This window comes from Hipposideros armiger, unplaced genomic scaffold, assembly GCF_001890085.2.
Source record: "Hipposideros armiger isolate ML-2016 unplaced genomic scaffold, ASM189008v1 scaffold_836, whole genome shotgun sequence".
NCBI classification, from domain to species: Eukaryota; Metazoa; Chordata; class Mammalia; order Chiroptera; family Hipposideridae; genus Hipposideros; species Hipposideros armiger.
In genome coordinates this window covers 484,145-491,173 of record NW_017732186.1, presented here as the reverse complement: position 1 = coordinate 491,173, position 7,029 = coordinate 484,145, and the positions used below count along the sequence as shown (strand labels likewise).

General features: G+C 34.6%; 1 protein-coding gene and 1 pseudogene across 1 annotated transcript in view; one reads left to right on the top strand and one right to left on the bottom strand.

Annotated features, from left to right (window-relative positions):
• Nucleotides 1-7,029, top strand: part of ST18 (ST18 C2H2C-type zinc finger transcription factor) — a 348,100-nt gene that overhangs the window by 43,907 nt on the left and 297,164 nt on the right. The window lies entirely within an intron of this gene.
• LOC109374577 (suppressor of cytokine signaling 5-like) overlaps nt 6,454-7,029 on the bottom strand; it is a 17,383-nt pseudogene continuing 16,807 nt past the window's right edge.

Sequence of the window (7,029 nt, the reverse complement as noted above, 5' to 3'; positions counted from 1 at the left end):
AGGTGTGGTCAAGTGAATATTTTTCAACAGTGAAATAAGATGTGAGAGAAGAGAAATGCACTCTGCCCAGGGTAAGGTTGCTGAAGTGGGTGTGAGAAGTCCAGGTTCTCTTTCTCCTTTGGTCATCTGAATGCAGACAAGGAGGCCCCTGGCTTACAATATGGAGAAGCCTGGATCTTGGAATCACCATGTGGCAGTGAGCTGCACATTGAACAAGAACTCTTCTTGGATTGTTACATGAGTAAAAAAATCTAAATGTTCATTATTTTCCAGCATGATGTATTTTGGAGTCCTTTAGTTAACATCACTTTAGCTTACTCTAACTAATACACTAACTCTTTTTATGCTCCCATTTGCTTGATTCTTGTGATCATTGTGCTGTCGAACTAAATGATCCACAAGAAACACTAGAATTTTGATTTCTAAGCAGCTGGTGAACATTTTTGGGTTGTAACAATCCTCCAAATTTTGTTGTTATTCACAAATTCTCCATTTGTTTGTGAATTTTGTTCTCTGTCAAAACATTTAAGAGTATTTTCCATCTATTAGAAATTGAACAGCAGTTTTTCTGACACTGGTTCTTCTGATGATAAATAGTTTTTTTTCCTTCTATTTTTGCATGTTGGGATACTTAATTAAAAAGAAAAGTCAAAGTGTGCATTAATAGGCAGGGATTCCATATAACACTTGCTACAATATTTCTCACAAAAGATTGACATTGGAACTTATTCTTAGAGAACAAATATCATGCATCTAGGAGACCATATTTAAATTTAGTGTGGAATATATGATCTGAGGTGTTACAAAGTAAAAAAAAAATAGCCAAGATATTTTAACATTAAACTCCCAAGTGAAAATGATGCCATAATTCTGTAGAAACATTAGCTTAGATATCTTGTCAATAAACTTTACTAGGTTAATTTATACAAAGTCAATCAAAATTTATCTAGTCAAGAAAACATTGCTGTCATTTGTTTTCCTCTTCTAGACCTGAGTTCTAAGCTGAGGTTAGGATTATAGATTGGGAAAATGGAAGGAATCAGTGAGTAACAACTCAAGCACCATATTTTAATGGTCATCCCCCTACTCCAAATTAATTAGCAAGTTTAAAAATCTTTGGTAAGTTTAGTAAGATTTTTAAACTTGCTAATTAATTTCACCCATTAGTCACACTGAAAACAAATTCCAGAGAGGAGGCCAAACACTAATTGATCTATGGGTTGTATACCTTTAGCTATCACTCCTCATTTGGAATGTTCTCCTTTGTCAGGTTCTTTAATGTTTTTGACAATTCAAATGTGATATAATGTTCACCACACAAATTTCCTGGAAATAAAATTGCAATATATAAAAATGACATTTACATGTTATGCCCTTTAATCTGGCAGTGATTACTATTTCTTAATATCTATGCTAAGGATATTTAACGCTTTAATAAAGCAGTTCATTCAATTCATATTTATTGAGTCTCAGTATTTTCCATACACTCTTCTAGGTCTTGGAAATATAGTATAAGGAATGATACAAAGTCTCTGTACTCATATGTTTTACCTTTTAATGGTAAAATGATAAACAAGTCAACAACTAACAATAAAGTAATATCAGGTAATATTAAATTCAATTATGAAAACGAGAACAAGGTAAGGAAAAAGCCAGTGATGGAGCAGTTTACTAAGGGGTAGCAAAGACCTCCTGGAGGGGGTGACAAGAGCAGTGACTCAAATGAAGTAAAGGGATAAGTCCTGTTGAATATCATTGAACAGATATTTCAGGCAGGGGCAATAGTAATCGGCACAAACAAGACTTATTTAGGAAGTAGCAGGAAACCCAGCATGTTTGGATCAGGAAATGAGGTTGGAAAAAGGGACAGGAATAAGATCTTGTCAAGTCTTCTGGATCAAGGAGAGGAATGTAGGTGTGAGTATAATGAGAAGCCACCGAAGATTCTGAGAAGGGAGAAACATGATAGAGTTTATGTTTCAAAAAGATTGCACTGCTTGCTGCAGAGAGGAGTGTTTATGGTCGGGGCAACATTAAAATAGGGAGCCAATGAGGAGAGTCTGAGTCATTCAGGCCAGAGAAGGGGGTGGCTCGGACAGATGCAACCAGTGGAGTTGGTGAGGAATCTGTGGGGACTACGGGCACAGGTGGGCTATGGGCTAGCATTCTGTGTGCAAAAACTCATTGTGATTGCGGTCCTGGAAGCAGAGTCCCTGGGTTCAAGTCCCACCTTAACCTCCTAGTAACAATGATTCTAGACAAATTGTGTACCCTCTCTGAGTTTCATTTATTTCATCTGGAAAGCGGGAACAGTGATAACTCCTTCAAAGCCTATTATGATGTCTAATGAGATAATTCATAAAATACATTTAAAACTGTGCTTGGCACTTAATAAGTATTAAATATTTGCAGTGTTATTTGTATTGATCTGTTACAGTATATTTATAAAATAAACAATCAAGTGGTTTTAAAAAATTAGTTTCTCCTTATAAAAATCATTTGCTATAAGGAAAGTTACTATTATGGACTATATTTAGAACACTTTTTAGTTATATAATATTTTTGGAAATATTTTTGCCAATAACACCTCCATTTCCTTTACTTCTTTTTAGGGTAGATTCCTAATTATAACTCAATTCCTGGGTTTTATTCTAAGGAGATATATCTTCCAGTTTGGGGCTGGTTTGCAGTGATTGAGTGGAAGGATTAGGGTGTGGAATCCTGGTTCTCGCTCCAGCCTAAGTAAGTCACTTAGCTATGTTGAAATTCATATTTTACATCTGCAAAATATATTACATTGTTCAATTAAAAGTTGGTAGACCTGCATGCCATACAAAGCATTTTATAAATGTTAGGTTTTATTACTAGGTTGTTTTTGTTTTTCTATTATCATACTTTTGTGTATGTATGTGACAAAAAGTCTGAAGGAAACTTCTATGAGAGTAAATTACACTTGAAGAAACATAATGCTGCAGTTCCTATAATGGAGGATGACACCAATTCTTCACACCACTTTCTGGCCATCATCACCTTCACCACCACCTTCGCCACCACTGGTGCAAGAAGAGATCATAAACTCATTTAACAGCCATAATACGTGTGTTGATATTTCTCAGCTTAGTGAAAAATACATGTTAGTGTCAGTAGATTTGGTCATAATGATAATAGAACATTTGAAATGTCTTCATTTCCTCTGCATAAATCAATCTGTTATTTCTTCCTAGTAGTGTTTGATATACTTAGGCACAAAATTAACATTTCCCTGTTTTCATCCTTCATGTGTGTATTGATTGTGCATATACATTTGAATGAAAGAAGTCCTAGGGAAGAGAGATTTCAAAGTTCATGGAATGTGGGAAGAAAGACATATTTATCTGCAGGCTTTGCTCCAGCTCACTGAGGAAGCAGAGTCCTTTTCCTTCCAGAGCTGGTCTTGTTAAATCTTTGCTTTCCTCATTTCTTCTTTTGTCAATACAGGCAAATCTACTATCTTTGAAAATAGGACGATAAGAAGGTTAGCAATTAAATTAAATTATAAATGGATGTATGGAGAAACCCATGCAATGATAAGGGGTCATAATCTAATTATCAGTGAGTCTTTGCTTCAGCACTTGTTTTACAACTTCGTGAAGAGTGTATATTATATGAAGTAACAGCTTAAAGACAGCTTCACGTGTCTGTAATGTCTGGGTAGTGCACACATTGCTGTAAGAGATGATGAGGAATGAGGGCTCTACAAAAACGTTTCAGGCTTTCCCATGTTCTGACTGAGCCACATGACTTTTCCAGTGATTTCTATACTTTCTTATTTCATAAAGCAATCTTTCCACAGACATGCTTAAAGCACCTAAAATTAGTCCTAGCCTTATTTTTATAAAACTGGATTATGGTTATCCTAAAAGTTCCAAAATCATACACACAAAAATAATATTCATCATATTAATATTCAGAATGAATAATGATATAATTCTAGGAAAACTGACACTTGAATTCTTCTACATGACTGGGTTTTAACCAAACTGAGGGTCCAGAGTTTTCCTTATTTGTGTTTCTCACCTAGCTGAGGTCTAGCACGTGGAATATACTTAATAAATGTCAAATGCATGAATGAGAAGGCACCGCTAGCTGAAATGTTACAAGTCAATTCTGATAAAATTACCATAAAACACAATACTTTGCCAATTTTACCATCCAGAAATATAATGGTATACTTAAAAATACACAGCATGGAGCTCTCTATGGTGAATACAATTTAAACAGAGCCCATGATAGTAACCAATCTTATATAATTGTCTTGCTATTAATTAATGGGGTAAGCAAGAGATGAAGATATAAAAGACTAAAAGAATACAATTTGGAAAATATCTCTAAATAATTCAAAGATGGGCTAATTTACCAGGAAGACACAAAAATGGTAAATGTTATGACATAAAATATCCTTAAAATACTGGGTTGTAGGAAAAGTCATGATGATGTTTTCTGTATATTTCATTGCAAAAATGCATCGTGACTTTTCTGACAACCCAATATATGAAGCAAAAGATGGCAAAATGTAAAGGTGAAATAGATAAATCTGCAGTCATTGTGGGAGATTAAACACACTTTTCTAGTAACTGATAGAGTTTGTGCTGGAGGAAGGGTTTCATAAAAAAAGGATGCCTGATGCTGAGGTAGAGGATGTGAATCTTGAGTACCAAAGATGCTGAGTAGAAGAATAAGTCTGCAAGATAGTCTGTGTATTGCTGGCTTGACATGCTGGAAGGAACAGACTGTGAAATCTACCAAATACTTTAAGTTTGAATAGCTAAAATTTAAATAGCCACTCATCAAAGATTACTTGAGTTCACAGCAAACATGAGGAAGGTCACTGAAAAATTATATTTGCAGAATTCCATGGGGAAAATTTGTTACATAGTATCTAACAAGAATTGAACTCTTATTCTGTGTACCACACATTGTTCTAAGTATTTTATTTTATTTTACTTTACAAGGAGAACATCAAACATACTTTATTAGCACAAAAAGCAGCTATAACAAGGCACAGCAAGCAGAAACATACATTACCAGTCTAAAGGTTAGTGTTGCATACACATATAGCTTTTGTTGTTGTTATTGTCCTGGCAATATCCATCAGGATACAAAATAACTTTCTGTAGCAGCAGGTAAAGAAACTAAGGAGCACTCACCAATGGTACAGAGCACATTAACAAAGAGACACAAGAATGGATTCAACGACTTTAGTGCAAAATGTTTAGGACCAAACTGTAAATTCAGTTCAATAGGAGGAAGCAAACACTAGAATTTGGTATTACTTCCAAAATAGCTCACTCAAATAGTTTTACATATTATTCTAAGTGACAGACAAAAAGATGCTAAGTAAAGTTATTTCCAGATACAATGGTTGTACAGTAGCTTTTAAATCTGCAATTTAGGTTTCAGATTTTCCATTAAAAATTAACTGCACTGAAATTCTATAAATTATACTTAAGCAATTCAACTATTAGAGTTTGCAACAGAGCAATAAATACTGCCATCAAAATTATTACAGTTTAACAATAACCTCAACATCAGCAACCATTGTAGTTATTATTATTTGACTTGTTTGGGCATCTTCTAGTGTCGTTTTGTTTTCATGGTTCACAAACTCATCCTGGGCATAGGAAAAGATCCAACATTGATGAATCAATAATTAAACTGCACATGTCAACTTTAAAAATCACACACAGGACTACATTGCAGTAGTTATTTCCAATGTGTTTTAAGTTAAAGCACTCACAAAAAAATTGATACCCAAGGCCTTTAAATAAAATTCTGCCAACTTTATAAATCTGGAATTTTAAGAACTTCTATTTATGAAACCTGGTTTCCTTAACAGTATCTTTTGCAGAAGAGAAAAGGAGACTGACTATAAATAATATAAACACTTAAGTGAACTGCACTATGCCCTTGTGGCCAGAAAATTGCATTTTTTTTTCCTAAAAGGAAGGCTGTTTTTATTTTGGATTTTCAAAGTTTGGTTTATAGTAACTACAAACATAACCACTTTTTGGAAGGTTATAGAAAAATTCTTAGAAAAAAATAATTTCAAATATTAGTCACACTGTTGAAATACTCATTCGATATTAATAATTTGTTCTTTAGTAAGATATAGAATTCTTCATAGCAAATGCCCCAGAGTTACCTCACTCAATTACCACAGCCATTAAAAACCAAGTGGTTAGCTAAATTGACCAAATGTTTTTGTAGCCTTAATGAACACCTGTAGTTCTAGCCTCTGTTGTCTCAATAGACACCATATTTTTCTCAGTAACAGCACATCGCTTCTGACAGACACTAACACTAAGCTTACATACTGTACTGAATAAAACTTAACACTGATATATGTACTTGTAGGTGTACTGTCTGATGTACATAAAAGCAGAGCTAGTTAATGACGTTTGGGGACAGGAGAGTTTACTTTGCCTTGACCGGTTCGCATTCAAACCAGTGAACTCTAATTTTTTGTTTAAAAGTCCTGTAATATTGATGGTAAAGGGAGCCCATCAATTCCATCATATGTAGTGCATCTGCATATTATTGCATGGCAGATATATTGTAGGCTACAAGGGAAAAGTCCTATTTAGTGAGATAGGAAGCAATAGTTAAAAAATATGCAAGAACTGGTATCTTTATAATGTTCCAAAAGTCCTGTTACTGTGGAGGAGTGAAATACACATGGGTTGTGAGTATCAAAACTAAAGTTGTGTTCCACTATTCAATTTGGGCATGCAGAGATATGTTGTATCAACAGAAGCTCACAGAAAAGAGATAACCCTCTCGTGCGGAGTCCTTGAGCAAAAATGAGCCTTCAGGTTTCCCTTCAAGAAGGGCTTCTGCTTCATTACAGTCCATCAATCCCCACAAACAGGGATTACCTATATTATGAAGCAAATGAGGCATAAGGCTGTGTATGTAATCAATCTGTGTATCAACTTTCCAAGTTCCTTGTCTATTAACATGGGCATGGCTGTCCCCAGATACCTGACATTG